An 8,568-nucleotide genomic window follows, 5' to 3' on the forward strand; every position below is an offset into this window, starting at 1 on the left:
CAGCTACAGCGCAGAAAGAAAAACCAAATTGCTTCCAAAAAATCAAAGTAATTCAAAATCCTTGGTATCATGCAGCCGTGCCACTGGCAAAGTGAGCATTCCCCTGCCTCTCAAAGCTTGCTGTACCCTTGATCTGCTGTCTTGCTGCTGTTAATTGATTGCAACTCTACATGTCTGATCAGGGCTACGAGTTGTTCTCGATATGGAGATCATACAACATCTACTGTGCACGCTTGTGTGTATAGATATGTTTATCCTGTATGCATGTACATCCGTATGCATATTTGTGTGCTGGCCCCCAGATCCCTCATGTTACAAAGCATCGGCCTCGAAGGCATACTCATCAAAATCTTTTGCAGAGCCTCCATTTTTTTCTAGTTCCCTCAAAATGAGAGAATTTTTACGCGCTCTCTGTGTCGAAAAGGCAAAAATTCTGATTTTCAGTGTCGCTCTCGCTAACTTTCTCTCACTCCCTCCTCGTGTGTGTATAAACACAGATGTGTGTATGCGTATGCACATCTGTGGATTTAGATGCACTGGTATGTTTTTTGCTGTACAGGTAATAAAGACGGGGAAAGGTTTTTGTGTTTTCTTAATAGGTGAAGAAATCTTGAAGACCAGAGATTGGAACATGCTGAATTTTAAATTAAAAAAAAAAAAAGAAAAAAAAAGTTAAATTGTCCGGCTGTGGAAGATGGAGCCTCATTTTTGCAGCCACTTTGAATCACGAGTTCATCTCTAAATGCGCTGTTTTTTTTTTTGTTTTTGTTTTGTTTTGGTTTTTGTTTTTTATTTTTTTGAAGAGCTAACTAACCGTGGCTGCATCCAGTCTGAGAGAGCATTCAAATGGACTTGCTTCCTCTCTTAGTTATAAGCTGTTTAAAAACGCATCCTATGTTTGAATTGTGGATGAGAGGTTCCCTTGGCAAAGTGAGGAGGAAAATTCTTCCTACCCCTTTATTATTAATTCACGGATTCAGTCTTGGTTCGGCCTACAGGAGCAGTTAACTGGAAGCCTTTGAAGATCGATAACTTTGCTGAGGTTGTCCAGGTAGGTGAAATCGAAGACCCACAGGGCCTGGAACGTGCTGTTTAATGCGTCCTAACTGTGTTCTAGAGAAGTTATTTGTAGCCATAGTTGATTATTGACTTGCATGTATCATCAGGTGGTTTTTTAAGGAGTGACTCCGTTTTCAGGCTTCCAGATGTGCTCCAGGTCATATTATTGAGGATGTGGAAGAGAATGCTTGCTGACAAAGCTCCTGGCAGCTTTACAGAACTTTAATATTTAGTTAGTTCATGTAACAGCTGATTTCAAGGCTTTGCTCTCCTTGAGAGACTGATAACTTGATTTGATTAACTGAAGAAAGCTGGAAAAATGTTTGTTCCTCATTATTTTTCACTTGTTACTTTCTTTCGGGTTACTTTTAAAAAGAAGATTTCACTGATCACAAGCCAGTAGAAGACTTTCAGCCCAAGCAAGGGTGAAGACAGCTCTCTCCAAGAGCAGAGGAAGTCCCTGTGGAGAGAACCCGAGCTTGTTAGCAGAACTCGTCGGCATGTCTAAACAAGGAGACGATTGCTACTTCTATTTCTATTCTACCTGTAGCAAGGTATGGCTGGCTTTCCTTTGCTTTGCTTTTTTTTTCCCCTTTTTTCAGGAAGGAGTAGATTAGGAGGAGGAAGCACACTGGTCTTTGGTTAACTTGAGAACCAGATAGATTGTGAATTCAGTTGTAGCACCATTAGGCAGCAGCATGGCCATTTTTGAGGCTGTACTCTATTTTCCTTGTTGGTTTCCTTTTGGTTCCAGGGAGACAAATGTGCCTACCGCCACTGCGAAGCTGCTCTGGGCAATGAGACGGTCTGCAAGCTGTGGCAGGAGGGTCGTTGTTTCAGGAATGTCTGCCGATTCAGACACATGGAAATTGACGTGAGTGCCTAACAATGTGTTCTCAAAATAAATCCACAAAAGCATTTTTCAGTGCCGTAGGTGTACTGATTGCGCTTTTGCAGGATAGATTTGTTTGCTTCAAAATCATACTGGTTTCTGTTACCAAGAGAGGGGGTGGGAGGAAGCAGAGGGAAATAAAATCAATGCCTTAGGTATGTCTTAGCAAGATATTTGTTTATTTTTTTTTATTAGATGCTGACAGTTTTCTCAAGAGATGCAGAATAGCTGTTAAATAGACTGCTAAAACGTGCTGGAGCAGGGGGGTAATAAACAGGCTGTTCTATCCTCATGGGAGCAGGCTTGATAATGAACTATCAGGTGTCTTCTGACCCACAGTCCTTCAGATAACGCTGTTGTAGCTGCCTGGGGTAGGAAGTGGGGAAAGTTAAAGGTGCAGCAGAACTAAGTCTCCAAGAAGTAGTTCTAGACAGGGTTAACCTAGGCAATTTCAGATGTTCTTTTTCCCTCTGAATAATCCTAGTATAATCCTAGGTGTATTAGTTTAAGCCACCCTCAAGTGATGTCTGAGAGTGCCTGTCTTCTCAAACTGAGTGATGACCAAACTAAATGTGCATAGTGGTTACAGCTTATGCAAACTTTGTGAATATGCCCAGAAATACTACACTTAACTGAGAAACTGACCTTTGGAATGCTGTTTCAGCACTGTGTTGTGACAGCTGTCACGATCTGGAGCTGTGCATCTCTTTGCAAGCCTCAGGTGCATGTTATCACGAGCTTTTCTTTCTTTCTGTCTTCAGAAAAAGCGCAGTGAGATTCCTTGCTACTGGGAGAACCAGCCAGGAGGCTGTCAGAAAGCCAACTGTGCTTTTCATCATGCAAAGGGACGTTACATCGATGGACAATTCTTACCACCAAGCAAGAGTGAGTTTAGGTCCTTTTTCTTTAAGCGCTGAAGAATTAATTTTGAGTATTACTTAGTGGGTGCCAATCCTGTAGGGGGCGTCAGGTAACTGTTCATTTGTGAGGGCAGGAAAAGGTCTGCAGTCATAGGTGTACTGCACCGAGTGTACTGCTGGTGTTTGTTTTCTGCTTTCGTGCTCAGCTTCTCTTTGCTTTGTGTGATGTTTGCCTTGCAGTTTGCTTCCTGTTGTTTCCGCTTTTGCTGGGTGGTAGGGAGATGTGTTGTTGTTGGAAGGGAAATCATTGTTCACGGTGTAAGCAGTGATGGGATGGGCAAAAGGAGATGCTGAATTCGTTGTCTGTGCGGGTTATCTGCCTTTGCTACCATCTCTTTGCATTGTGGTCAAAGTTTTAAACTGCCATATTACCGATGATCCTCCTCTTCCTCTAGCTACACTGCCAAGTCCGCCTGAGTGCGCGGACGATGATCTGAAAGTGGCTCAGATGTCACTGCAGCAAAACAAACTTTCTGTCCAGTCAAATCCCTCTCCACAGCTAAGGGGGTGACGAAAGTGGAAAACTCTGAAAATGTCCCAAGCCCTACACACCCTCCAGTTGTAATCAATGCTGCAGATGATGATGAAGATGATGATGGTGAGCATGTTTTGGTTCTTGGAAGGAATTTGTGCTGTAAATGAATGTGTTAAATCTTTGGTTCTTGGAAGGAATCTGTGCTGTAAATGAGTGTATAAATCACAGATGACCTGAGGTCTGACTAGCGATAGGGCAGGCAGTCTGGCCAGGTCACTGGTGGCTTTGTCTGGCAGTCAGTGGACAGAAGCTGAAACGTTGGAGGAAAGCTTAGAACCACTCCTGGCTTTAGCTGGTCTTTTGTGTGTAAAGTTCTATGTGAAACTAGGAAGGAAATTTCTTTTTTCTGTCTGAAGAGCAATGTGTTGTGTAGTAGTTAAAGCTGCAGAGAGAATCTAGAGTCCTAGATGTTTTGTCCTAGTGTATTCTACTTAGGAGTTCATCAGGTCAGTGTAGCTGTTTAAAAACAAACAAACAAACAAACAAAACAAAACAGCAGCAAAGTTTTTTATATGAACCATGGGCTGAAGTGTCACTGCATGAGCTACGTAATCATGACCAACCTGGTCTATGCATAACTGAATCGATTTTTCCCCTTCAGACCAACTTTCTGAGGAAGGAGAAGAAACTAAAACTCCCGTCCAGCATCCAGCTGCGGAAGGCAAAAATGGGTTACGGGTGATTTCCACTCGGAAAGGCAGTTCTATTACTACTAAACAAGGTATGCCAGCACCTTAGTAGGATAAATCAGAAGAACTTGACAGTTAAGTCAAAAGCAGCGTGGTGTAAAAACACAACAAAATGTAGGGGTGCTGAATGGAGTCGGTTATTTCCATGATCTCATTTCTGCCATTAATACCATCATGTGCCCATTGGGTCAGAAAGGTGAACTCCTTTTCTTTACTTTTGGAGAACAAAACAGGGCCACAGCATGGAGTTTAAATGGCTGCACGTGCAGCCTTGCAACCACTGCTGATAAGCCATATCTAACGATAGAGGGATCTAATATTGTGTAAATGGATTAAAATTAAAACTACATTTTGAACCCTGAAGGATGAAAGGAGGGGCAAAATGCCATTGGTTCTATGGCTCTTTCACTTGTGAGGAGTGTTGACAGGCTTTATTCGAAATACTTCAGAAAGTTCCTGAGCGCTAAGAAGCCTGAGGACCTGTGGTCCTCAGTGAGTGCCTCTAAGCCTGTCTCATGAACTGTTTCCTGTTTTCAGAGGGCAATCTGAATTTTGGAATAAAAACACTTGAGGAAATCAAATGGCAGAAGATGAAGGAAAAAAATAAGAGACACGGTGGTGAGTTAATATTGCCTACTTTCTTATCCTGTTCACGGCAGGTGATGGTGACTGGGAGCTGCTTGAGGGACAGACTTCCATTTTTAGCTGGGGGCATAAAGCAACCTGATTCTCAGCCAGCTGGTATTCTAAATGGGAGTCCAAAGGGCAACCAGAGGCAAATTAGTCACCTCTCTTCTTTACATGCTCTGCTTGCTGTATTTTTGACAGTAACAAGTCATTTAAAGTTTTTTGTTCTTTGTGATAGTTTTTTATGTTGGGTAAACTTCCTTACGTTTTGGTTGCTCTGAACAGAAGGTTCTTCAAGATCGTCTCTTCGTCCCGTTGATTCTATGATTTTTCCTGCTCCAGAAGAGGAAAATGTCCGGACAGTGGTGAGAACTGTGACAGTGTCTTCCAAGAAAGGTAATAATGAATGCTTTTGTTTTGATTTCATTACTCCTAAACTGGAGGGTTAAGCAATAATTAAAACAATTCACCCATGTTAGCCTTCTGGTGCTGCCTTCTGTTCAAAACGTGCTTTTATGCTTAAAGTCCCTGGTTGTACTGGAAAGATTTGGTGCTCAGGTTAAGTGCAGCGGCAGGAGAAAAAAAAAAAAGTGTCAGTATGCAAATAGGGGGGTAACTGAAAACCAGAAGAGTAACGAGAAGAGCGAGCTGTAGAAGCCAGTGCTATATAAGAAGCAATTTCTGAAGCATTAAAGAGGCGTACAGTGGCAGGTGTGGACGCAGTATGACAGGAGTTTGTATATAAATTGTTTAGAGCTGTGCAAATGCCTTTTAAAGGGAAAAAAGTGTGGAAGTACTTTTACTCGTAGACATTCACCTTAGAAAGGAATATTTCTCAGCATTTGTACCTAAGAATATTCTGCTTGCTTATGCAGCTTTGTTCTGCACAAAGTATAGGTGTCAAGCAGACTCAGATTCACTCTCTACTATCTCAGCTGGAATTTGAAGCAAGCACTGAGACTATTAATATTTTTTTTCTATGTTAATTATAGTTAAAATATGAGTTTATGTGGTTTAGCTGTCAAAAGAGTGTCTGACTGGGGTTTTTTGGACATGGGCTAACAGGATACTATTTCTGTTGGCTACTGGTTTCTGTGAAATAGAAAAAAAAATTCCCTTTTGTTTTAGGGGAGGAACCTGTGGTTCGAGTAGATCTTGCTGATAGACAAGGAAAACGGAAAGCCTCTGCAGGTAAGAACTTTTTATGAGCTGTTATGTAGGTGCTGCCTTCTATATATGACTGCATTAAAGAGTATTTGTGATGTATGAAAGGAAAATACATTGCAGTGGAGATCTGTGTTGACGGCAGAAATGGCAAATAAATAAATAAATAAATCATTTAGCAGCTGAAAGGCAATTCTATGAAAATATGCTTGAAAAAGAGAAGCTTATTGTTGACTGTTCTCAAACCTTCCTGCAAAGAAAAGTTCTTACAATATTCCTTGTTTTCTCTGAAGATGATGTAAGCAGCCTTCCAGTGAAGCGCAGCCTTGCTGAAAGGCTGGGGAAGAAGGTAGAGGCTCCGGGAAATGCTGACAAAGCACCCAAGAGAGAGACAGGTACTAAACGGGCATCTGGATTGGATTCCTGGGTTTCGTATTTAGTCTTTCTGTTTGTCCTTTTCCAGTGATGTTTCTTTTTGCATGTTGGCTGAGGTCGTAATCACTGGGATTCAAAGTCACCTTTCCTGTCTTGTTTTGAAATGTGAACCTGAAGTTGACATTATGCAGCCTCCCTAATTCGTTCTTTTTCTGTTTTGCAGTTCGAGTTCCCAAGTCTCTGAAGGACAGGCTGGGATTACCTCCTAAGCAGACCAGTACTGAGAGAGGTAACAGCTAGATATTAAATATGCTTTCTCCTCCTTCCTTTCCACGAACTTGGACTGCTTTCACACATCCCTACAAACTAATTTAAACGAAAACAAAGAACTGACGCCTCTTGCTTGAGTGCTGAAGCTCTTCTGACAGCCACTATCAGAACTCTGGCTCTAGGTGTGTGTTTATTTTCTACTTGTGCCTTGTCAAGGTTTTTAGCTGCTGCTGTGAACCGTTACGTACAATTAGAATAGAACCACTGCCAGGAGCAGGAATTTGAAATGCAGTCTGAAAAAGTAATAAAGTAAAGCAGCATTTCTGTGTAGCAGTTCTCTCTGGATAGGGCTGGTCTTCAAAATACAAGTGGCTCAGAGGAAGAGGAGAATGTTGTCCTAAGGATATTGTTCTAAGATGCATTATTGGGAACGCTCAAGATGAGTTTTCCTTAGTGCTCTGACAAATTTTGGAGACTTAAAATATTGCTGGACTCTCTTTAAATGTTGGTGCTTCTCCTCATTTCTTGATGATGACAGGGAAGGCTGCCAAGCCGATGGGAGAGATCCATGTGAAAACACTGGAGGAAATCCGTCGTGAGAAAGCTCTTCAGAGACGCGAAACTCAAGCCAAAGCCGAGGCTGAAGGGCATGGTAAAACTGAAGATTCCAGCGCAGGGGCAAGAGCTGCTCGTGCAGGTCGCATCCAAACTTTCTCTGAAGCCTTGTCCGAAAAAAAGAATAATCGCTTGGTAGAAGAGAAGAAAAAAGCAGGAGAATGCCATAGCAAGAGCAAAATTCAGGGTGAGTCCAAGAAGCAGCTCGCTCTGTCCGGGCCCAGCAAAGGGCAGGCGAAGGAGCCGGCAGGAAAAGTCAAGCCGGAAGGAGAAGTGCGTGTTAAAACCTTGGAAGAAATAAAGCGTGAGAAAGCTCTGCGGATGCAGCAGAGTGAAGGAGATGTGCCAGCTCCCTCAGCACAACCCGGACCTGCCCCAGCAGAGCAGAAATCTTTATGGAGCACAAAACTAACAGGTAATAAGATGCTTTAATGCCTGCCCCAGTGAGGTGCTTCCCATATTGAGCAAGTTCAGTTTGCTCAGGATCTGCTTCATGGATAAATGCTGAATGGCTTGCACATTGTAGCCTTTCTCTCTCTCTCTCTCATGGGACACAAGGAAATAAATGCACAAAGGAAACAAGTACCCAGCTTTCTTTATTTCTGCCGTTGACAACACTTTTTTTTGTCTTTTTTTAAAGCACCTGAAAAAGAAGAAAAGAAGGCAGTGGAATTGAACCGGCCTTTTCCTAAACTTTCCTCTGGACCTGATGTACAGGTGAGTCCTCTGTGAAGACACACATCCATTCGTACAATTTCTGATAATTCTGACAAGTTTTGTTACTCACCGTGTGCCACCCTCTTGAGTGTGTTCTTACCCTTCAGCAGCTGGTAGGAGCTGCAGTGCAGTCTAAATCCTATCGCCAGCAGCATTTCCAGACAGCTCTGTAATCCTCAAACTTGGAATCAGTCTGTTTATACCACAGCAACAAAGAAACCCTGTTAGCACCAGCTGAAATCTACACAGTTAACGTGGAGGGAATTCTTTTTGTTCTTACTGACTTGATCTGTCAGACATGAAGGATTTAATACAGAAGGCCAGAGTTCTGTGTTCAAGGAAATCAATCTGTCAGTGGATACTGTATAGGGGAACTTGTATGACTTTCTGCTGCTTAAAAAGAATGTGATAAATAGATGTACAGCAGAACACCCTAGCTGTTTAAAGAAGCTTGCCATAGTGGATATTGCAGATATGTGAGACTGCGTCCATAGTAAAGCATGGCTCTTGTTACAGGCAGAATTTTATGGAAAAAAACAAACAAACAAACAAACAAACAAAAAACAACAGTAACCTGAACGAGATTAATATGCTGTTCCACATCAAGACCATTTTGGAGGGATTGCTGATCAGATTTTCTTAACGAAATCTCCACGGATTTTATTTATTTTTTTTTGTCCTATTCATGCACTACTTTTCTTTCCT

General features: G+C 42.1%; 1 pseudogene across 1 annotated transcript; it reads left to right on the top strand.

The window, feature by feature from the left end:
- The first annotated feature begins 1,559 nt into the window (after positions 1 to 1,559).
- LOC309891343 (zinc finger CCCH domain-containing protein 11A-like) lies at positions 1,560 to 7,561 on the top strand (annotated as a pseudogene). The gene is made up of 8 exons: positions 1,560 to 1,613; positions 1,814 to 1,933; positions 2,713 to 2,836; positions 3,267 to 3,469; positions 4,008 to 4,127; positions 4,633 to 4,691; positions 6,496 to 6,550; positions 7,070 to 7,561. The product of its transcript is annotated as a zinc finger CCCH domain-containing protein 11A-like (transcript).
- Positions 7,562 to 8,568: the final 1,007 nt, after the last annotated feature.

This window comes from Aythya marila (genome assembly GCF_965140915.1).
Source record: "Aythya marila genome assembly, contig: HAP1_HAP1_SCAFFOLD_277, whole genome shotgun sequence".
Classification (NCBI taxonomy): Eukaryota; Metazoa; Chordata; class Aves; order Anseriformes; family Anatidae; genus Aythya; species Aythya marila.